At 44.6% G+C, this 24,942-nt stretch overlaps 1 protein-coding gene across 3 annotated transcripts in view; it reads right to left on the bottom strand.

Moving 5' to 3' along the window:
* Positions 1–24,942, bottom strand: part of LOC139411378 (ankyrin repeat domain-containing protein 11-like) — a 156,883-nt gene that overhangs the window by 114,483 nt on the left and 17,458 nt on the right. For all 3 annotated transcript variants that reach the window (XM_071157661.1, XM_071157659.1, XM_071157660.1), the window contains exon 2: positions 8,374–8,453. The gene's annotated coding sequence lies outside the window, so the exon portion shown is untranslated. The remainder of the gene's footprint in view (positions 1–8,373; positions 8,454–24,942) is intronic.

Raw genomic sequence — 24,942 nt, 5'->3', positions numbered from 1 at the left:
TAAGACATGCATAAAAGAAACAGATACCATTAATAACAAGGGGCTAGACGAGTCTTATATGGTGAGCTCCCGAGTGGCTAGGACAGGCAAGACCCATTCTAGAGTGGCTAGGACAGGCAAGACCCATACTAGAGTGGCTAGGACAGGCAAGACCCATACTAGAGTGGCTAGGACAGGCAAGACCCATACTAGAGTGGCTAGGACAGGCAAGACCCATTCTAGAGTGGCTAGGACAGGCAAGACCCATTCTAGAGTGGCTAGGACAGGCAAGACCCATTCTAGAGTGGCTAGGACAGGCAAGACCCATACTAGAGTGGCTAGGACAGGCAAGACCCATACTAGAGTGGCTAGGACAGGCAAGACCCATACTATTGTGAAGGTCTTTATTCTCCCTGCTGCCGCAGATATGGCTGGTACAATGATGGGGGAAAAGGCCCCCAAAAAACTAAACAGACACTGCCTTCATCAAACAACACTGTTTCATGACACATCAGTAACATATCAGGAGATGTAAGTATTGGACAGCATTGTGCCATCAAATGGACTTTGGTGGTCAAGATGTGTTGATATCTGCACTGATGGCGCAAAAGCCATGACAGGGAGACAGTGGAGTGGTAACGCGCGTGCAAGCAGTTGCTCCCGACGCCACTTGCTGCCAAGGGAATGCCTGACAGCTTGAAAGACGTTTTGGACACTACAGTGAAAATGGAAGTAATGCCCCTGAACTCTCGTGCATATTCTGCATTATGCAATGATATGGGCAGCGACCATGTAACGCTTTTACAACAGACAAAAGTGCGCTGGTTATCAAGGGGCAAAGTATTGACACATTTTTTGGAATTAAGAGACAAGCTTAAAAAAAAAAATCACATTTTCACTTGTCTGACCACTTGCATGATGACGAGTTTCTCACACGACTGGGCCTATCTGGGTGATGTTTTTTCTCGCCTGATTACAGGGACTCTAGGTAGCTAGGCTAACTGATTTGAGGGTGTCAGAAGTCACTGCCAGATGTCTGGGTTGGGCTGCGCTCAGGGTGTCCGGCCTTGGCAAATTGCCCTGTTAAGACACTGATGCAGTTCGCAACCACGTACCTATGTGAGAGTGGATTCTCGGCCCTCACTAGCATGAAAACTAAATACAGGCACAGACTCTCTCCAATACAACCCAACATTTCAGAGTTATGTGCATACTTTCAAGCACACCCGTCTCATTCATCTGTGGTGAGTTATTCACAATTTTCAATGAACAAGTAAGGTTTTATGTGTAAGATGGCTAAATAAAGAGCAACATTATTGATGATTATTATGATAATAATAATGATTATTATTATTATTATTATTATTATTATTATTATTATTATTATTATTATGTGCCCTGGTCCTATAAGAGCTCTTTGTCACTTCCCACGAGCCGGGTTGTGACAAACTCACACTCCTTATGTTTAATAAATGTAATACATGAGCGTTTGTGTGGCAAGCTTATTACAATGGCGGCAATAACATTTGAGAGTGCGCCGACCCTGGTACTAGAGGGGGTTGAATGTTTGAAGGGGTACGGGACTGTAAAAAGTTTGGGAACCACAGTGTTAAAATAAAACTAAAAAAGGGTGAATGCAGGTAGTCCGGGTAACCCTTTGATTAGCGATTCAGTAGCCTTGTTCAGCAGTCCTATGGCTTGGGGGTAGAAGCTGTTCGGGGTCCTGTCGGTTTCAGACTTGGTGCACTGGTACTGCTTGCAGTGCGGTAGCAGAGAGAACACTATGGCTTGGGTGGCTGGAGTGCAGAATTGGTCATGAACCCGTAAGACGGCTGCTATCCACTTCAGCGACATTATGATTTAACAGGATGCTGACGAGAGACCGGTCCAGCTGCTGAACTATAGGTCCTTGTTGTTCAGTCATACACTGCTAGTACCCATTGTGTTTACGTAAGGCTTTACCACTCTGTGACAACAAGCATGCAGCTCAATAACCAACATGAGATAACAGTGATTTGGCACAACACCAAACAAACCTCAACCACAAAAGAAGCCATAGGATTTCACTAAGAGAGCATATCGGTTAAATCAAATTGTATTGGTCACATACACGTGACTAGCAGATGTTATTGGGGGTGTAGCGAAATGCTTGTGCTTCCAGCTCCGACAGTGCAGTATATATCTAACAAACAGTTAGCTTAGCTACTGAACAGTTCCATTCATTCAGACAACATTAAAACGTGCCGTTCCCTCTCTATATCAACGAGACGACACAAACCCACTGATTGGCCAGGGCTCCAATCAGTTGATTGAAAAAAAGGGGGAAAGTAATTTCACAGTTCCAACCAAGCCAAGGGGCCAAATGACAGGTGTACTAGACTAGAGGGAGCTCATTTGATGGTGATGTAAGTCTTCTGCTGTAGCCAACACACAGAGAACAATGGAGGGCACCTGTAGGAAAATAATCACATGAGACAGAGAGCTCCGAGCCTCTCAGAGCAGAGCCCAGGACGGGTTAATACGACAATCAACAACCTTTATGCAACCACCAGCAGGACAGGGCCAATGACCAGCCAATGACTCTATTTCTTGTTTTGAATTATCACAGCAAGCAAAGGTCACCCCCTCTGTCAAGGGGGGAGAGAGGCATGCAGACATACAGTGGGCTGGTGAACAAGGTCATTACCATCCCAGGAGTGGTATTGGCTTACTACCAAGCCAGGGCTACTTGAAACCAAGGTCACCGTGCTCTGGCTGCTGGAGTGACAGCGGACTGAACCGAAAAGCTGGAAGCAGGATTGGGTTGCCACTGCCTGCCAGTGGGCTGGGCTGCCGTGCTGCAGTTCTGTCCGCCCAGGCCCGAGCACTTTGCTCCAGGCTCCCCTGAGAGGTGGGCTGGGTGGGGAGCACAGGGAATTCAGATTACTGGAAGAAAAAAATACATTCACTGCAGAGTTTCCTGAAATCAGATCCCACCTGACATAAATCAGAAACGGAGCCATTATGGCTGCCATTATGGTGAGAAACCAGAGACGAGGGATCAAGCTACTCCACTCATTCACACGTGAATAAGTGGCTCCCTAAAATAGGCCCGTCTACTACCAGAGCACTCAGATAGAGCAGGAGATTAGGCTGTGTGTGTGTTTAATACTAACTCAATACATTCCATTCACCGTCACAAGGGTATAGCTTACCATGACACTGTCAGGCTCTCGCCAACACAGCCCAGGCCCAATGTTAGGGGGTCTCCCCCGTGTTGTTCAGCAGGCCCAGGCCCCACCACTGTGTCTGTCTGTGCCTCAGCTTCTCCTCTCCCACTCAACACTACATTAGCCTGCTAATCTCCAGCCCCGTGCAAACAGCTCAGTCATCATGATCCAGGGAGAAGAGAGAGGAGGAGGGGGGGGGGGCTGGCAGCAGTCAGGGGAAAAACCACAGCGTCACTCGGGGATGGGGGAAGGACAGGGAAGATGATAATGGTTGTTGTGGCTCCTCTTTCTACCATATTTCCCGCTCGCTGACTTCACCGATTTCCACAGACACAATCATCTCAGAAATTGTACACAATAGCTGCAAGTGAAATAGTAAGAAAAGTAATGCTATCGAAAGCAAATCCTTGAGGCAATGTTAAGAAATATTTATTGATCATGTTCTATAGATCTTAAAATATGGTTCTCTATTTTCTCCATTATTCATTTTAATACGGAGCACTCAAATCCCACAGACATTGACAGTAAAGTCAGAAATAGATGAACACCCTAGTGTTGTGGAATGAGAAGTAGACTTGCAGCCCAGAAGTTGGGTTGACCAGTCTGGTGACATTGACAAATTGTATTTTTTTTATTAAACCTTAATTTAACTAGGCAAGTCAGTTAAGAACAAATTCTTATTTACAACGACAGCCTACTGGGGAACAGTGGGTAAAACTGCCTTTTTACCTTGTCAGCTCGGGGATTCGATCCCAGTTACTGGCCCAACGCTCTAACCACTAGGCTACCTGCCGCCCCGCCCCAGAAAGGGAGACAAAGGTAAGGCAGAAATAACCAATTCATCTGTACTAAGTCCCATCACTCATATCAAACTGTCCTTTCCCGTAAATACAACACTAACAAAGTGCAGAAGAGCACTGTGGTGTAGGCCTTTTCACAGTCAGGCTGCTGAGCTGACACTAAACTCCACCAGTCAGAAAAAGGAAAAAGATCCATTCCTTCCATATTTCCAACACGTTACAATACAAATAATCCAATTACAGCTTGCAGATTGAGCTGAAAGGGTCAGATAATGTACAGTGTCTCCGTGTTCCTTAAATCACCCAGCCAGAGTTCTAAACACCCGAGCAAACAGGCAGAAACACAGGCTGCCAGGAGACGCTGTGGGAGGGCCCCTATAACTCACATTAGAACAAACACAATCATTTGTTCCACTGGGTTTTGTGGTTCATGCCCCCTCCTCCCCAGTCAGATTTGATGGGGGGAGTGTTTGATCCTCTGAGGAGACGAGGGGTGGAGGAGGTACAGTAGAGGCCCAGAGAGGGAGACACTGGGTGCCTGGAGGGTACATAGCACTGTTCAGAGGGTATTGTACTGGAGGGAAAGAGGCAGCGAACAGGCTAGGACCAGTCACTCTAGTCTTGTCCAATGCACTGGCATATCTTTTGGTTCAAGGCACACAGCAGCCCGTAAAGAGGTTACTGTTATTCCCAGCGCTAAGCCAAAGCCCAGATCTAAAAATTAGACTGAAGATCTAAACACAGACTTTGTGGACGGACGACTCACTGATGGGAACTTGGCTTTGGAGAAGGGGAGGTAGAACATTTAAAGACATTCTGTCCCATCTTCAAAAACAGTCAGCCAACTCCTCAGCATCCAGACACACTATAAATCTGATCATTTCATAGTAGCACTGGCTATCTATCATCACAGCCAGTCAGCCAGTCTCCTCTCCTATGCAGTCAGTACGTTGCTGTGGTGGGCGAGCTTGGTTCTGACCGAGTGTGTGGGAGTGGAGGGACAGACATTGGCCTGCCTGGCTGTCAGCAGCTTTGAGCCATACCCTTGAGCAGAGCATGAGAATCAACCCTGACCTTCTAGCAGCACATTCTTTTCAAGCAGGCAGCATAACATCTCTTAATTAAAAAACAGATACGTCCTGTTCTCCTCTCCACCACAAACTGCATTCAAAGCACTATTCTCTTTTGACACATTCAAGACTTAAATATTTTCCCTTCCCATCTCCCCACCACTTCCCTTTCAAACCACTTCATACCTCAGAGGAGAGAGCCCTGTAGTCGACACTTACAAACTATGTTCTATGTAGCCGGGGCGCTGTTTATCCTTTTCATTCTCACACCTACATGCTAATTTCCAAGGCCCAGTGTGGTGCTAGGACCAACCTGCCATTAAAAAACATTTCAGTGGCAGAGTCGGACATGACCCCCTGTACTCTCCTATTACTACGGCTACCTCCAACTCCTCCAGCAGCCATGGAGCTTCGCCATCTGCAAAGAGAAAACACACAATACAACGTTTCTGCCATCAAGCCATGCTCAAAGGTCGGTGTCTCAGCCCGTTTATCAAAAGGGTTATATTTGACTCGAGCTGGTGACCGCACACTTCCGAAATCCGCATTTATAGTTGTGTCCTGTGAGTGGACAGACAGAAAGACAGCTGGATGCTACCTATCGCCTAGCTACGGTGGGTATCGCCGATATGTGATGACTCCAAATCGGCATTACGGTCTGGCTAATGGAAAACGCAGCCATGTATCTTTCAAATAACCTGCATTTGGCGATACTATGTTCTCGAGACGGGAAAAATAGTATCGTATAAAACACACCTGTGTCCAGTTGCATGTGGTTCAACAAAAAACAGAGAACATTCTGTAAGTTATTAAATCCATGTTCTGCGCTGCCCAAATAGCTTCCTCGCCATCTTAGCTACCGCACACCTAGCATTTCCCAGCATCTTGGCAGGAACTAGGATTGTCTTATGTGCCTCGGCCAAGTGTAGAAGTAGATGGCGGCACGTCACAGATCGACCAAAACAAAGATCTACACACGCAAGAGGCATTTCTCACTCAATACAAAACATGGATGTAATATCTTTCAGCATTATCTCTGGTTTTTGTAACCACCTGCACATTTATAAAGATGCACCTTTTCTGGTTTTGAGAACAAAGAAAGAGTTGGCAAGTGCAGGTAAGTTGAAAAGTTGGAGTCGTCACATATTGGCGATACGCACCACAGCTACCAACATCCTTCCCTCTGCAGTGGGATGAGAGAGAGCTAGTTGCCACTTCCTTTCAGGGTGGGTTTGAACTTGAGCCAATCAGCAGCTGCGCTGATTAATGGAACAATGACATCACACTCTTGGATATCATCTTAAAGAACAGTTCCTCCTCGGTGCTTAGCTCTAATGACTTGGAACAGAATGGCAAGAAAAACCTTGGGCAAAGGCACCATTTTATCCCCTACCAATCCTGCTCTTCACATTATGCAGCAAGCCTACTAAATGAACAAACCGTCAAACTTCTGCTCAAATAAGCTATAGAATCACGAGGCATGGGCTTATACCAGAGAACAATATAACCACAACAATATAGGTCTGCAACCTGAGTGGTTTAACCCCAAACAAGAATATTACATACAAGAGAAAAACAATACATGACACGCCAACACCAAAGGTTCAATCGTTTGAACGGTCCACAACCTCCTATATCATCTCATCATTCAACATGCGTACAAGGAAACCTAATCACACCAAAGTTCCCGCTCCTTCTGCCTCGAGTTCACATTCCTCAGCTAAAGATATGAGTGAAATGCCAATTTGCAGGGTAATGATGCAGAGTTGCTCTCCTCCCTGGCCACAGAGCCATGCCTGTTTGGAGCACACAGACTCTTTCAATAGAGCATTAGCATGTGGCTTGCCAGGAGGAGAGGTAGGCGGGTGGGAGCGGGGTCTGGGGGAACAAAGCCCCTATAGTCGTCTCAAGCCAGGCTATGAGAGTTATGTAATATGACTGGCAGGGCCCACTTTCCTGTTCAGAGTGCTGCAGACTAATCCCATTGAAGAACAGGCCTACTTTAGAAAGGGGAGGATGGAGAGCGAGAAAAAAAATCAACACGCTGGTAAAGAGTAGAGGCAAAACAGTGCAGGGAGAACATTCACAGGAGAGACACCCTTTCATCTGCACTACCATCCAACACAGCACAACTCCCAACCAGCAGATAACGCTGACAATAATATCAGCACTGCCGAGGGCTGGGAGCAGGCTAAACACAGAGAGACAGAGAGCGAGCGAGAGAGAGACAGGGAGTGGCAAAGAGAGAGAGGAGAGAGAGGGGGGACAGCGCATGAAACAGAGGGAGAGGTACACAGTAATCCTACGTCTGTTTCTGCTAACCATTGGCAAAGTGGAGGATGTAGAGCAGTTAAAAATAAAATCTGATTCTGATTTACTCTACTGGTGCCTGGAAACCATGTGACTGGCATCACATGAGGAGAGGTGGGGGTGGGGAGGAGAGAAACGGTACTGACAGCATAATGAGCTTTTTGATCAGTTTCCTTGGTTTCCACTGACAGTAAGCAGATAGGGTGTGATTTCAGAGGTAAACATCACCAGCTCCCGTTGCACAGAGTCTGGCTAAAGAGAAGGCTACAGGAGGACAAAACGAGAGCAGGGAGAGAACGAAAGGGGAGATCGATTGTACAGCCCCCATGCTGAAAGTCTGTGTGCCGGGGCTGTGCGCCGTGGGGAAAAGGCGGCAGTCTCTTCAGAGGCGTGGGGCTGCCACCACTTACTGATCAAGCAGCACGGTCACATGAGCCGCATGCAGGAGAGGGACTCTTCATTAGTGACACTGAGCTCTACGGGAGCGGTGACCTACTTTCCAAACCAAGTCGCTCACCACAGAAACAGCCACACACACACACACACACACACACACACACAAAAGCCTACACCAGCTAAAACACAGAACCCCTTTAACAAAGGGACAGGAAGGCAGGGCCTGGGCATGCACTAAGTCCTGCTCTTAATACACACATTCCAGTCGAGAGTGCAGGGCTTTAATGCGGCCAGTTGGTACTAGCACTGCTCTTGTCTGTCTATGTCTCAGTTCCACAGCAAACCCTCTCTATAGTGCCATATGAGTGTAGTTTATTTAGCATCTGTGATGGTTTGGCAAAAAGTGGCCAGTCAAAACAACAAGACTGCTGGAGTACAGGAATACGGGCCTTAGAAAACAAACCCCTTTCTGTAAACATTTATAAAAATACAAAAACATTTTTTTTAAAGATACTGCGTGTTCAAACCTTCAGTACATCGTAACAAACACAGGGCCTAGAAACAGAGATGGCTCCAGAGACAACGTGGAGAGAATGTAGCAATACATACCGATTCCATGGCTGTCCGCGGATGGGTGACGTTAAAATCCTGCTTTAAAAAAGGGCTGCAGTAGAGAAGTCCAACGAATCCTACAAAACAAAACAAAACCGGGGGATTAGTTACTGAGATGCTGGCTGGTGTTTCACATTCCTAATGAGATCTGGCGTAGGGAGTCATCTTCTCCCATTCAGGTTGTGCTATTCCCCCAACATTGTATGGCTTCCAGAAGAGGCTGGTCTTAGTGCAACCTTTCAAAGGTCAAAGCCTCACTATGACAGCCTCTCCTACCCCTGTAGACAGCCCCTCACAACCAACCCCACAGCCCCCTAGCCAGCCCCACAAACCCCCAGCCACAGCCAGGCCCTCAACCCCCGAGCCACAGCGAGTCCCTCAACCCTAGCTTTGTCTCAACTCTGAGGGCAGGGGTTTATCAGGATTTGAACGATAGAGGGGCTTTTCAAAGGCCTTCAGTTGTGCCACCTCGGTTACATTCCTGTGTCGCTGTCACCTAGCCCCCCTCGTTCACATTTGTTCCATGGCAGTTGTTCAAATACCAGTGAGTGTGTCCACTAGCACAAATGATAAGTTGACTCAAGAGGACCACACACACCCGCAGTTAGGCTCAGTGGTATTGTGGAAAAGTATATGTGTAAAGAAAAACATGATTTCAGTCTTAGAGGGAGTTATTAACCAAGAGTTTGTTTCTTTTCAGAAATGAATTAAATATAAAAACGGGCTTTCGCTTGCATCTTGTCCTCTTCCCTTCTGAAGAGAACAGGTGCAGAGCTTACCAAATCTGTCAGACTGCCATTAAACTGTACAAGGCCATGAAAGCAAAATGTCATCCCATTAGTAGAGAGGTTAAAGGTTACATCGGTTAGCCAGCGAAAATATATTTGACCGGTCACATCCAGTCTATAGCTTAATTTGCATCATTTTGTGGAATTATATTGCAGCGTGTATTTTCGTTAGTTGTCAAGAACCTTATTTATCACACGCGCAAACCTTACAGAGCCTAGTTTGAGGAGCAGAATAGCCTATTGCCTGTCAGACAACGCAAGATGAGCTCCTCAAAAAGCTGGTACTGGAGTGCTTTTATAAGCAGCCATTGCACAACAAATATGCAATGTAAAAAAATAATAATAAAGTTTTAACAAATTCTAAAATGTTTTGATGGCCACGATTAAAAGCAGCTAGTATTTCTCAATCCTGCTTTAAAAAAAGGGCTGCAGTAGAGAAGTCCAGAGAATCCTACAAAACAAAATCGCCATAGGCTATAAGTCAAATGGTAGGCAGGCTGTCAAGCGTGTCACCCACCGATATGCAATGTGAGCTGGAGGCTGCATAATTGTTTGAAACGTGAACAATTTACTGCAAATGAGAAATGCCTTAAAGTAGCCTAGCCAAAATCCAGCCATAGAAAAGTGGAAGCAATTATTTTATAAAGACTTCCTGATGCCATTAACCAGCATTTCTCTGTTGTTCTATTGGTTTTCATATCAACTTTCGCTGTTCAGAACCCAAAGGCACACTCCTAGTCATATTAGCAACTCATCGTAGTTGATGTTATTAGATTCCCCCTCTGTTTCTGAGATTTTCATTTGTCACATTCTTATGTCACATTTTTCAGCTCCGCTGGCATCAGGTGCTCTGTTTAGAACAGTGTTTTCAGCTCCGCTGTGCCACGAGAATTTCTATCCCAATGTTCTAACTGAACAATTTTATCTGAAGGTTGTAAATCTCCAGATCAAAGAAATAGACCGTCTAGATCAAAACTTTATTCTGTCTTTCTCCCCAATTTCTCCCCAATTTCGTGGTATCCAATTGTTTAGTAGCTACTATCTTGTCTCATCGCTACAACTCCCGTACGGGCTCGGAAGAGACGAAGGTTGAAAGTCCTGCGTCCTCCGATACACAACCCAACCAAGCCGCACTGCTTCTTAACACAGCGCACATCCAACCCGGAAGCCAGCCGCACCAATGTGTCGGAGGAAACACCGTGCACCTGGCAACCTTGGTTAGCACGCACTGCTCCCGGCCTGCCACAGGAGTCACTGGTGCGCGATGAGACAAGGATATCCCTACCGGCCAAACCCTTCCTAACCCAGATGACGCCAATTTGGTTACGAACCCAGTCTCTGGTGGCACAGCTGGTGGCAGTACAGCGCCCTTAACCACTGCGCCACCCGGGAGGCACTAGACTAGCCATTTCTAACAGTTTTTCTCCTCCCTGGGGTGGGGAGGCCTCATTCCAGTTATTAGTTTCACCGTTATCATCACAAGTCAACAGTTCAAATAGTAACACAATAGCCTAGTCTTAAAAAGTCTAGTCACACACATTGTTGGATTATGACTAACACATTTCATACAATATGGTTTCAGGGTGAAATACTTTAGTCATTATCTTAAACATCCAAATTCTTCTATCAATCCACCCTTTGACTAAATATTACATCTTGATACAACATTTGTTTATTAAAAAAAAAATCACACAACACCCATAAATGTATGTACAACGTCTATTTCACCTCACCTGGGTATAGTTCTATTTCTACTTCCAGTTATAACTCTTCCTTTTGAGATTTTCACTATAACCTTCACACGTTAGAACTAAGAAAAGTTTTAAATTGTGGGTCATCAGGGTCGAATTGGTCATCATCGTCCACCATTCCAGGAGGCATGTAGCGTTCATCCCACTGGTCTGAGTCAGGTATGGGCTCATACCTCACCATCTGCTGGGTCACAGCAGATTCCAACGCCTTGCTTCCCAACTCTCGGACACATGGAATAAGACAACCACATAATACGGGCATACCCATACAAGCAATAGCAGCCCCCAAGATGGTAGCTACTATGGTTTTCCATTTGCCAAACATTTCAACAAACCACCCAGTGAAGTATTAACCCCCAAGTTCTTAGCCCATTCTTCACTTAGATCAGTCAACCCAGCCAATGCCTTCGTGACACTTCCGTCTGGTGCGGTGTTATTTGGAATGAAAGTACAGCAATGAACCCTTATCATTCTACATACCCCGCCCTTTTCGGACAATAATATACAGAGTACCCGGCCTATTTTGCCAGGTCATGAGGGAGGTGGGAAAAAATTTACTGCATCTTCGGTTTCATTCATGAACCTCTTGATTTTAATAGATGTAATTAATCCAATCCACAATTTTATTTATTGTCAATCACCAAAAGAACGTAGTGGTAAAGCCTTCAACTATTTGATTTATAGCTTTGTATTAATCTGGAACTCCCCTGGGGTTGCAAATAGCATCCATCTAGACTGAGCTACTCCCATCCTGGTCAAAACTCCTCCTGTGCCTACTTTGGCCTGCCTATAACTGGCCTTTGATTACTAATTCTAACTGGTTGGACCAATAACACCAGGGCACAAGTACCTACCCACCCTTTTGGTAGTATCTGTCAGATACGTCCTTTGCTGGTACAATCCCAACATTCAGCCGTTATAGGGGCTGTGAGGTTCAGAATTTTCCCCTTTGCTTCCAAATCTAAGTCAGTCACATTAACTACCGTCTTACAGCCATTAAAATCACCTACATTCTGCCCCTCTCTGATTCCTATTTTGTAGGTCACTCGTCCTTGATGGTCGGTATGTGGGTAGTTTCTCTTTTACTTCTTAACAATGGTGGGGGTGGGGGCCTCCCGGGTGGCGCAGTGGTTAAGGGCGCTGTACTACAGCGCCAGCTGTGCCATCAGTCCCTGGGTTCGCGCCCAGGCTCTGTCGTAACCGGCCGCGACCGGGAGGTCCGTGGGGCGACGCACAATTGGCCTAGCGTCGTCCGGGTTAGGGAGGGATTGGTCGGTAGGGATCTCCTTGTCTCATCGCGCATCAGCGACTCCTGTGGCGGGCCGGGCGCAGTGCGCGCTAAAAAATAATAATAATAATAAAACAATGGTGGGGGTGTAGTATAATAGGTGCCGGAAGGTGGTGGATCTGGATGCATCAGGAAAATTACCAAGACTGTGATGCAGCTCAGGGTCCCCCATATTCCCAAAAATCACCAACCCTCTCCTGTCCTTAGTCTATCTGCTAGGAACCACCCCATACCCACAACTCTATGAGCGCACACAGTGATGATAGGTCAGGATAGGGAATCTTCGTTAGGGAGGTAACCCCCGGACCCTATTGGTACTCGGTTCTGTTCCCTAACTCTGTGTGTTCAGCAGTGTTTGTATGTGTTCCTACCTTTTTGTTGTCGGTAACGTGGACCCAAGCGACTCTCTCAGCTATTCTAACGGCAAAAGCGGTTACCAACCTGGTATGGCCCTTCCCAACGGGACTGCTTCCAGTCTTTTCTCCTCAGGGACTGGTTGTATTGAGTGAATCACCTTCTGTAATTCACCTGTGGGACACAAAATCTATGTGGGCCTGCTCGGGTCCTGCTCGGGTCCTCCCAATCCAGGCATTCTGTATGGTCGACCAAACACTTTCTCGAAGGGGACAGCCCATTTTTAACTGAAGTTTCCCTAATAGTCATTAATACTATTGGCAAACATTGTACCCAATTTCTACCTGTACTCATGTGTGTTTTCCTTAATTGTGTCACTCCTGCGTTCAATTAATCCTGCCGATTGTGGGTAATATGAACCGTATCTTTTCCTATTTAAAATGTTCAATTTCTGGCCTATCTTTTACCTGCTTAACCAAAAATGTAATCCGTTGTCTAAAGAAATAGATTCTAGTAAACCAAATCTAGGGATAATATCTTGACCCAATGCTTTAGTTATCGTAATCATGTCCGCCAAGTAAGTTGGGAACGCTTCTACCCATTTAATATATTTATCTATTATTGTTAAACACCACTTCTTCTCCCTCACTTCGGGATAGTTCAAAATAGTCAATTTCCAATTGTTGGAATGGATATTCCCCCAGTGGCGCTTTTACTCTACCTTGATGTGTTATCCCATAGGCCACAAAGTGTTTCCTAACATGCTATACTCACCCCCCTGTTGAAACATGGCTCTGCCCATGTGTCAATATTGCCGCATATCTAAACCGTGACTTAGGTAAATTATCCTTATGCCAAACATTATTCTGTAGGACCGCCCCTTTTCTTTCTTTTCATGTCCAATTCCTTTTGGGGCGCCCTGTCTTGGCTATCCTGTAACAATTCTCTTTCAATTGTTCAGTCTTCTTTAAGATTTATCTGTGCTGCTGTGTATGGTTTCTGTTCCTGTTGTAATGCTAAATCTGTTGGCCAATTCGAATACTCGCAGTCTAGATCACTCTCACTATCCTCCTCTTACCAATCTAGTCATGCTTCCTCTTCTTCAGAGTCTTCCGGTCCCCTCCTATTCTTGTTCTGTCTGTCTCGGTACGGTCTTTGTCTCTCATCCTTTGGAGGAGCTCTCCACTCTCAGGCCAGATGTCCTGTTTTGTCACAATTATAACACTTTCTATCGTCTGATCCTGTTAATTTTTTCCCCTTCTCTGTTGGGTCCCTTCCCCTTAAAGCCTCCTTTATGCTGGTCTACTATTTCCCTAAGAGTTACTATTAGATACTCTGCTCCTTTCTGTTCTTTCTTATTCTTCTCCTCTTTCCCATGGTGTTCATGGTGAATTGCATACCTCTTCACCTCCGCCAAAGTGGCAGTTCCCAATCATATCAGAATCTTTTTTTATTGCCTGACAAGTTTCAGGTCTCAGACCACTCAAAAAAAATGCTATCTTCAACTGTTAATAATATTGCACATCTCTTCCCGGTCCAGGATCTACCAATCCACTATTTGCATTAAATAGCTCCCTCAATCTTACCAAATACTGACTGACTGTGTCCCTGCTTACAGTCATAGATTTGAGAAAACTCTATAGTCGTAATCCCTAAGATTATTACATAGAGGATTCAGTTTGTCTCGATACCCTCCTGGACCCTTCTATCCCTGTCTTTGGGTATACTATTTAAATAAAAATCTTCTAATAATTAAAACGAATGCAAAACATAGCATATGTTTCATCTGTACAAATTAAATCTCTCCTTCGGGAGTCCACTTTATTTTACCTAACAATAACATTGGTTAATCATAAATCAGTCCCATCAATAAAGTTATATGTTGCATAGTGTGGGATCTATTATGTACAGTAATTTGCCATCCCTAAGAACTGCAACTATTTCTTTTCATAGTTCATTTTAACGCTTATAAAATCACTTTTTCTCCATCTTCTTCATCTCCATCTATTTCATGCCCTGTTGGCTTAAAATATGTCCTAAATACTTGACATAAGTCTACCATAATTAAAACGTATTCTTGCTAACTTTATAACCTTACTCAACAAAAAAATATAATACTATAATATCAATTTTACAGCCTTGTGTTAAATTTCTCACAGAAATATAATCTACATACAACAGCTAACTACCTAAGGGAGAATAAAAGTTGGGTTGGTAACTAAACATTACTTAAGCAAAAATAGTGGGACTTTCAAAATAACCGTAAAACAATTTATAAACCCATCTTCGCCCCAAAATTATAAATCCAAACCATCTGGGTGAAATAAAATTTAAGACAAACTCATTTACCAAATCAGAGAGAAATATCTACAATCTATTTTTAACAAATTTAGGAGAGTACTAGAACCAGGGACGCAAAGAAATTATGGAGCCTTTCGGACTAAAAACAGACAAGTTTCAAAACGCATCTTCTCCTCCAATAATAACATCATTATCCATTATTTAATTAAACATAGGTTTAATCCCTGCTATTACTTCTGGTTTCAATAAATACTGCCTTCAATAAGGTCAACAAAATAATTTAGGAGTAACAGTTACAGGTAAAACTCCCACATCTGCCACTCCTTTTAGCCGTAACATCTCCAGTATCCCTGTGTCTAGCCTGAAACAGTCGGTCAGTCCTTCCATATCCCTCCTGAACCCTTCTACTCCAGTTTTTGGATGGACTATTCCTTCCACTGCTAGACTTTCTGGGCTCAGGGGAATGGGGGAGCCTAACCTTTTTCTGTCTCATCTCCATATCTCTGTCTCAGTCTCTCTGTCTCAGTCTCTCTCTCTCTGCTCTCACTATCTTTATTACTTTCTTCTTCTTTCTTTACACTTGCCTTCTTTTCCGGGCTTCAGACAGCCACACCCTGGCTGTATCAAACCCTCAACCTGCTGTTTCCCTTGATTATTGACACACGTCTTATGTATCTGCTTTATCATAGTTTATCTACATCTAGGCACCCTTCAAAACCATACTTCTTCCTCCACTTCTATGGGTAATTAAATCTTCCTTGCAGTTTACTATGACATTGAATGCTTACAGGAATTTAATCTGGTCCATTACTAGTCAACCTTTTTGCAAGTCCAATTCTTCCCCAAACCTGCTGTTTCCCTTATATTATCTCCAGTTTACATGCACTTCTATTTAATCATAGATGTGAGTTTGTCTACGTCTAGACGTCCTTCATACACATAGTTCTTTCTCCACTTAGGACCATAATAGATGTTCCTCTTATCCTTGGATTCCACATACCTCTCATGCCCGGTTAATTCCGGGACCTCCTTTGAGGATTTACTTCCCATGTTAGTAAACACTCTCCTTTGTTCCCTTGGAACTAGGAATAATTAGTATTATGACTTTTGATTTTGCAGTTTGCTAGAGAGCATTTGGATGATCCAGAAGAAGATTGGGAGAATGTCATATGGTCAGAAGAAACCAAAATATAATTTTTTGGTAAAAACTCAACTCGTTGTGTTTGGAGGACAAAGAATGCTGAGTTGCATCCAAAGAACACCATACCTACTGTGAAGCATGGAGGTGGAAACATCATCCTTTGGGGCTGTTTTTCTGCAAAGGGACCAGGACGACTGATCCGTGTAAAGGAAAGAATGAATGGGGCCATGTATCGTGAGATTGAGTGAAAAAGTCCTTCCAACTGCAAGGGCATTGAATATGAAACATGGCTGGGTCTTTCAGCATGACAATGATCCCAAACACACTGCCCGGGCAACAAAGGAGTGGCTTCGTAAGAAGCATTTCAAGGTCCTGGAGTGGCCTAGCCAGTCTCCAGATCTCAACCCCATAGAACATCTTTGGAGGGAGTTGAAAGTCTGTGTTGCCCAGCAACAGCCCCAAAACATCACTGCTCTAGAGGAGATCTGCATGGATGAATGGACCAAAATACCAGCAACAGTGTGTGAAAACCTTGTGAAGACTTACAGAAAACGTTTGACCTCTGTCATTGCCAACAAAGGGTATATAACAAAGTATTGAGATAAACTTTTGTTATTGACCAAATACTTATTTTCCACCATAATTTGCAAATAAATTCATAAAAAATCCTACAATGTGATTTCCTGGATTTTTTTTCCATTTTGTCTGTCATAGTTGAAGTGTACCTATGATGAAAATTACAGGCCTCTCATCTTTTTAAGTGGGAGAACTTGCACAATTGGTGGCTGACTAAATACTTTTTTGCCGCACTGTATCTGGATACTTGACGTTGAGCTTTCTCTATATAAATTCCTGAAAACTATATACCGAATAAGAATCCTGTTTGACTCTAGTGATTATCACCTTACCTACATCAGATTTTTTTACAATGTAAACGTCTAACGCAAGTTTAGATCCTATCCCCAAAATCCATGACTAAAGACTACTGACCTTATTCATGCAGCAGAGAATTCAATGTAGGTTGGATCTCATCACCGTTCCTGTCGTGTACAAGTTGGCCTGAAACGGACCCTCAATTTCAGAGGTCAGGCCTTTGTCTTACGGATTCCTGATCCGCCCGTGCACGGTTTCCGTGTCCCCTGGGACGACAGAAACAGGTATTGAGATCCGGCTCGAAGGACCAAGTTGTTACGAGAATTTCTATCCCAATGTTCTAACTGAATTATTTTGTCTCTCTGTCTAATTCCTGAAGGTTGTAAATCTCCAGTTCAAAGAAATTGACAGTCTCAGCCTGCAATAGATCAATACTTTATTCAGAGAGCGCTCGGTCTTCAAAATGAGAACAATCTTTTTATAACACACATACAAATTAACTCACATCAGTAGAAACTAAACCTCTTTAGTTGGGCTGTATTTTTCCACAATTCACATACATTATCAGACTTCTGCAACATGTTTCATCGTCTTCTGCAAGCCTTGCCGTTTCTAACAGTTTCTCACCTTCCTAGGGTGGGGAAGGCCTCATTCCAGTTAGTTTCACCGTTATCAACACAAGTCGACAGTTCAGTTGTCCTTGAATGTCTCAACTATACCCTCCTCATATTGCGAAATAGTAACACAACGGCCTAGTGTTAAAAAGCCTAGTCGCACACATTATTGGATTATGACTGTAGCATATTTCATACAATTATATGGTTTCAGGGTGGAATACTTTAGTCATCGTCTTAAAACATACAAATTCTATCACGCTGGCATTAGGTGCTCTGTTTACAACAGTGTTTCCCACGAATGGCATTTTGGCAAATGTTTGAAAATGATGTTTTGTTGGCGGTTTCATTACAACAGTTGCATGTTCAATAATAGGCTATATAGCCTTTTGACTGTAAGATAGAAGCATATTGTTGCATGCGTTCATTAAACTCTTAATGAAAAATGGCAGTTCCTTGTATGCATGCATAGCAATTTCTGTAGGTCACATCTTTTTACTGTTTCAATAGTCATAGATTTAAAAAAAATGTGTTACATCTGCAATCCATTTTAATGGATGTCAATCTTAGCAGCTAGAAATGGGACAGCAAGAATCTCAAGTTAACATACCAACTGAAGTGACTGAAGTGGATGACACTAGAGCCCAGGCCAGGCCAAGGGCTGGAGGTGCCAGGGCAAAAAAGACAGGCAGGCCAGATTAAAGGGGCCAGGCCTCACTGGGCTGGGTGATGTGTCTGGTAAAATCAGAACCCTGTTGGTTCTCCCAGCAGGAATCCAGGGATTGGACTAATCCAGAATGGAGAGTAGAGCACTCCCTCATAATGGGGCTTGAATACAGGCTTGTAATCTTACTAAGAAAATCCCCCGGCCACACAGTGACAAAGTGCACTCCCTTTAAGCCGGGTCATGCTAAAACACGCAAGACATCACTCATGGATAACACAGATCAGTCTCTGGCAGACCAACCCAGGGTAAGCTCTTGGTTGGGTAGACTATGGACATCTGAGGAGATCATGCCAGGGTTAAATTCAACTTGACACTGAGTGAAATGTCATATGGAGCTTTAAATCCTGATTGGAAGAAAAAAAAACTGCGATAAACACCAAACTCACTGATTTTCCTTTGTGCACTTATGAACAAATGAGCGAGGCATGTTTCCTTTAAGTCACTGATAAGAGCCCCTACTACTAGCAAACACACAGCACATTAAAACTCCATTATCTGTCTACGGAGGATCTCTCTCCCTCTAGGGCTGGCCAGAGGTTTTACTCCACTCGTAGGGTGGACGCTATGTTGACCTTAAAAGGGAAACATAGAGCCTGAGAAGCCAAGCTCCAGCGCTTTGCCGCAGCTCTCGGGGAGCTGGTTATTTTCCTCCTGAAAGAGGATGCTTCCACAATTATTCATACACTGGGAGGGATTACCAAAGACAGGAGTCCAGTTTCACCACAGGGCATGGGCCAGGCTCTGCAGACTTCATGCCAACATAGTTGAGACTGTTTAAGCTACCAGTCATTGCAAGGCGCCCAAGCCTACACTTCTCAAACATCTCAAGCAGGATGACTCAGCCAAAAACACATGGCTCCTACCTTGTGGTAATGTGGTGGCCCCCTCATGCCTGGCACAAGACTCAACGAGAAGAGACAGCTATGTCTGTAGGCAGGGGGCAGGGAAGACCAGGTATTTTAAGAACGCCAAAACAAGTTCATCCTGTGTCAGTATTTGAGGCTTCCTGAAAGTGTGTTTGCCCTGGCTGTAGCGAGGCAGAAGTACACAAATGCTCTTGTGCAAATATCCATAGTCCCGTCTGGCAGAGGCAGCTGGGCAGGATGTGACATATGTTTGGCGCGGCGGCTCAAGTGGAGACGGCAGAGACATCCGACTGGTTTAAAAAAATACACACACCCATGAGGCAATTTACTACTTGCTGACGTTGAGCTGGACTAGAAGTCACCCGTTCACACACACAGAGGCAGTGCAGGGAGCTGCCAGTCCAATGTGTCCAGGAATTGTACATTTATGACTGGGGAAGTAGTAAAGTCTAACAGGACCAAACTGGACCTTTAATCTCTACCACATGGGTGGACAGACTGCTGGGAGCACCGACACGCCACCATAGGTTTGGCCATTCACAGTCAAACCCAGAAATCCTAGTTACTTAGACTTAACTGAAGGGTTGCAGGGCATGTGGGGAGCCTGAGCTATTTCAGGCCCATTTTAAGAGCCTCTTTGCAGGGGCAGTGAGGCTTGAGTGAGGCCTGTCTGCAGAGAGAAGAAGGGCGATGCTGTAGTTATATTCATTTTCTTTCCCTTTTGGTTCTGTGCTACAGCTTGGTGCCCCACCAGGGTCTCCCACCAAAGAGTGTGTGTGTTTGGCATACAGTGGCCATCCAGGCGCAACGTCTCCAGGTTACTACTCCAATTTATTTCTGTGTGCTAATATACATGTTTAGCAGGGTTCTCTGGTGAATGAGACCGGTTCCCCAAAACCAGCCGTGTTTACAAAACTTGTGTTGAGCCACACTGAGGCACTGAAGTGCTCATTTGTAACGGCTGCATCTATCCTGGCTAATTAGGTTTGACTCAGCACAACGGGAGATTGAGAAGGCAGGCAACAAGTAAAAACTGCCGATTGAGGCACAAAACCTGGCACAAAAATGTCACAAATATCCAGAGATACTAATCAGCATGGCTTTTAGGTGAGCCTACCAGAAAGACCAGGGTTAGAGAGCACTGTCAGTACACAACTAGCCTGTAGCTTCACATCCAAGCACGCTGCAGGACATAGGCCTACAAGTACTAGCTAGTTCTCTCCCCTTCTGGCTAACATCCCTGTTCTGCTCCTACAGGGGTAAGGTTTTATGATATGGCCAAGTTGATGAGAAGAAATACAAGTAAAGCAGGACATATAGGAGTTGACCTAAACATGCAGAAGGTCAGAGGTGAGAGTTCAAGCCTCCCCTCCCTTACCCTCATCCCGACAGTAAGCAGTCGCAGCTCAGGACAAAGGTGTTCTTTCGCATGTTTGGCTATTTGAGGTGAAAATACTAACACTGTGTTCTAAAACCAATCCCTACTAGATATGGGGTATTCCAACATCAACAAGGGAATGCCAAATACTGGACTTTGTTCATGAGGAGTGGTGTGCACATATGTGCATGATAAGGCAAGTCATACCTCTGACAAGTTTGAGAACCTGGCCAGTGTTGATTTCAACTACGGTCTCTGTACACTCATGAGTCCAGCTTTGAGGCCCAACGTCCAGGGTTTTGGAGTTGGGAGAGCAGTCATGGCCAATCCTAAGACCTAGCCTCAACAACAGACAATGGCTGCCAGGGCTGCTCTGTTAAAACCATACTACACTGTGTCCAGATAACTGCCTGGAAATAAGACAGAGGGAACACACACACACACACACACAACAACGTTAAAACTCAGACCCTCGATCTCAAACACAAAACAATTACACATGCCATAGAGCCATAGCTATTTAAAAAGTGTATATTTCCGGTGATTAGTCTATGTTGCAATGGTGATACGGCTGAAAACACTGGCTGTGTCTGCATGAGAGGAGGGGGGATACTGGACACAAGAGTGTAGACACATGCTATTCTGAAGCTCAAAGCAAAGACTGGAAAATATGGAAGAGAGAGCCGAGCTACTGAGAGGAGTGGTCAGTCCCATTTGAGCTTTAGTAATATGGCTGGGGGAGGGTAAAGTGAGTGGGGCTCTAAAAACAACAGGCTGGACTGTGTTGTTTCAGCCCGGGCTGCCACTGTGTGTCTGCGGCCTGGCCCGTGGCTTGTGCGAACATGCAGGCTTATGTGGGGCACCAGTGCATTGTGGGATTACAGCGGAGGCGGGCGGTCTAATGGTCGCCCGAGGGCATGCACAGCCATCCTTTATCGTGCCTCTTTTCTGTCCCCCCCCCCCCCCCCCCTCTATTCTGCTCCCCAGGGCATCGGATTACAGGAAGCGCCACCATTTTCACAATCTGGTCAGCTCCATTTATCTGGGAAATCTGAACGATGAGGCAGACCCACCCCCTTCCCTTCTTTCCCTGTGTCCCTGGGTTACAGAGCACCTCTCCAGTCCTCTCTGGCTGCCCTATCGAGAACACATCTGACGGAGCTGACAGCAGCCTGGGACTGGGACACTAGCTCCGACCTTTGTCTGAACACTGAACAAGCATCACAGAGCAGACACAGGGACAGGGAGAGTCTGCACTGCTCACCTACAGAGCAGCATGCACACAGACAGCATTTCCCTTAGCTCCATTTTTTTGTGGGCGGGGCACCAAGCTGTTCAGGGTGGCATTGTTATTCAACACTTGTTTGAAGAGTAAATTTTTTCAAATCTGTCCCAAAATACAAGTATTACTAAATAGAATACAGGAATAGACCTACTGTTGTGAATTATTCTTGAAAACAATATGTTAACCAAGTTACCCAAATAGCTGGAGTGTTGTGTACCAGGGAAGAATATTACACATTTTCAGTAGGATCTAAAACAGGAGGAGCTCTGTAAACCCAAACTGAAAACAATGAGACTAAATGGCAATTCGGGTTTCCGTTATTTGGATCAGTTGTGTTAATACCGTGAATGATTCACTAGACCAAACACACAACAAGCTCTTACAGTTTCACTTCAGAATTGGACGTTCAGCCATGTTTCTCAAACGTCAAATTTCAAAGTGTAAGGTTAAGTTTTGGCATTAACGCCGAATGGTTAAGGGTTAAGGTTTGGGGTAGGCTTGACTACAATCTCAAAAACAACTTTCTATCTGGATTTGAACATGCAAACTCTGGATTCAGAGGCAAATGCTTACATGCATCCGCCATCCCAATCCACAACGACCTAGCTAAACCCACTTGAAGGTAACAGCGCCCACGGCTGCCCCCGTGGCCGAGTTACATGTAACCTCCTGACGTCCTCAGACATGGAGAGACGTCTTATACTGGCTTGTATTACGTGTGAGCTGGCTGCAAAAACGAGTAGGAGTTCAAAGCAATTCAAAACATGATAAATAAGTAGTACGGCATGGGTGTGTGAAAGGAATCATTTGTGTGTTGGCAGCCTGCTATCCTAGCAGTCCTCATTTTTTAACATTGGTGCACACAGCACCGTTTCTTGGCTTCCATTCGTTCACAAAAGCTTAGCCTCCATCTACCCCCTTTGACGAGACACAGGCACTTACTATCGAGACAGGGGTCGCGTAAGAGATCAGAAAGCAGCATTTTTGATAGGCAGACCATCAAAAAAAAAAACATGTCAACCTGCATTTTATATTGAAAGTCAGTGGGGTTTTTTGCTGATCAGGGGGGTGCAACTAAACTTTTCCACAGAAAATACATCAGTGCAGCACATTCAGAAAACAGCTTCATTTTCATCAGATGACAGAAGTGCACCGCTTTTTGGCCAGGAGACACGTATTTTTTGCAAAAACTATGCATGGTCATCATATTTTTTAAAAGAAATCATCATAGAAGAAAATGCAGCCAGCTATATTTCTTAATGTTTTGCTTTAAGTTAATCTAGCATTTTACCAGAGAAAAGTAGATGACTTCACCGAGAAAAGTACAGGAGAAAATTAGCTACACACATCTGTGTGCAGTCTCGTGATCGAATACTCATTAGTGAATTCTCAGAGTCCCGTTATAGAATACTCATTAGTAAATTCTCAAGAGTGGAGCACAAAATGCGTCTGATACCGAACAGATATTACAATAAGCATTTTAGATCTGCGTTTACAAAACGCAGCAAGACATTTCTGCGTGACAAATGACCCCTGTGAGAGCTGATATGTAAACAAGGGGTGCATGTTATTTTCCACCTTATCCAATATCTCACCCTGTCCGCCTCTCAAAGCCCCACTAACAATAACAACTCTGAACAACCGCAGCTTAATATGACTGACGCGAGAGTCCAGTGGCAGCCTGCAATATTTCAAGCATCAAGTATCAGCTGCATGCTTATTTTAATATCTTACAGAGGAAAATTAGTTTCAGCCATCCCATCTGTCCTCCATTGGAGAGGAACCTGACACTGCCACCTGAGGGGGGAAGGGTAGAGGGAAGGAGGGATGTGTGCGGCATGTGAGAGAGACCTGCACACTGCCCCTCTTCAAAAACATCTACATTATTGATCAGGCTGGCTCCTGCATGCCAAACCACCTCACTGCCAGCGCAGGCAGGCGAGGCTGCAGAGAAGCAGTCAGGCAGGCGGGGGACTGAGAACAGAGCCAACACCACAGGCACAAACACTCCTTGCTGTTTGCACTCACGTGCACATCCATGTTTTGTATTCTAAAGACTGCAGTGAAATGGGAAATGACCTAACATTTACTGATTATTCATGAACAATAACATATGCCCCATCGTTTCTTACATCATGGCCTTTGATTGTTTTATTCTGCTAAGAACCTAATGTTCAACAAGGTACTTAAAGCTACACACTGAAATAGGGCTAAGTTTTAGTCCTGAACATGATATTGATGACAGAGTTTGACTACTGAAAAAAATATATTATATACAATCATTTTTAAAAAGCTATTTGCATATGGAAAAGATAAGCTTGTGCCTTCAACTAGGCCCCCATAACAGGCATTCCTGCAAAATGAACATTGCACTTTGACCACAGTTCAGACATATGGATCTCATTGACTTCTAAACTGGAATCCAATTCAATACGATTTTGAACCTCCCCAAAACATTTATTTTTTTCATTTTGTCATAAGAAATGCCAATGTCCATCTGAAGGGATGTGCATTATTACCCCAGGCCCACGTAGAGAAGGCCTCTAACATGGCCAGGGTAGGTTAAGGATAGTCCTACGGGACAACCACATCCCCTCTGCATTCTATCTTAAGACGAATGCTCGAACTGTAAGTCGCTCTGGATAAGAGCGTTTGCTAAATCACCAGAATGTAAAATGGGATGAGGAACAATTATGAAGGGAAGATGGGCAGAGTGATGCAACCAGATGGTGAGGAGAAGAAGTTAGAAAATAAAAAAGGACGAAATTAAAGAGATTTTATCAAATGAAGGAAGAGAGCCAGGAAGGAGAGGGGAGGGTTGACTTGAGAATCAGCACCATTCCTGACACAGTGACCAGTACTTGTTTGTTCAGCACAGCCATACCGGGCTCACACACTCGATCAGCAAAACACCCAACATTCTGCTGTTGTCAAGGTAACCATTTCTCCGTACTGCGAAACCCACATTCCCACTGGCCCGAATCCAAAACGTGTGCTTTTAACGTATGTGTGCTTTCTCCTGGAGAGTTTCTGCTTCCTTTTTAAAGAAATAAGAAAACCCTTCACAGAATTCAAGAGGAAACATGAGTATGATAAATGAGTGCGTTGTGGACGAGGAGGTCAAAAGGAAATCCAACCTCACCTATGGGGGGCAGACATCCCTGGTCTCCTGTTGATACGGTCTTCTGAAATAACAGACA

The sequence above is a fragment of the Oncorhynchus clarkii genome, chromosome 6 (assembly GCF_045791955.1).
Source record: "Oncorhynchus clarkii lewisi isolate Uvic-CL-2024 chromosome 6, UVic_Ocla_1.0, whole genome shotgun sequence".
Classification (NCBI taxonomy): Eukaryota; Metazoa; Chordata; class Actinopteri; order Salmoniformes; family Salmonidae; genus Oncorhynchus; species Oncorhynchus clarkii.
The sequence above is the reverse complement of the archived record's forward strand: the minus strand, read 5'-3'. Positions and strand labels throughout refer to the sequence as shown.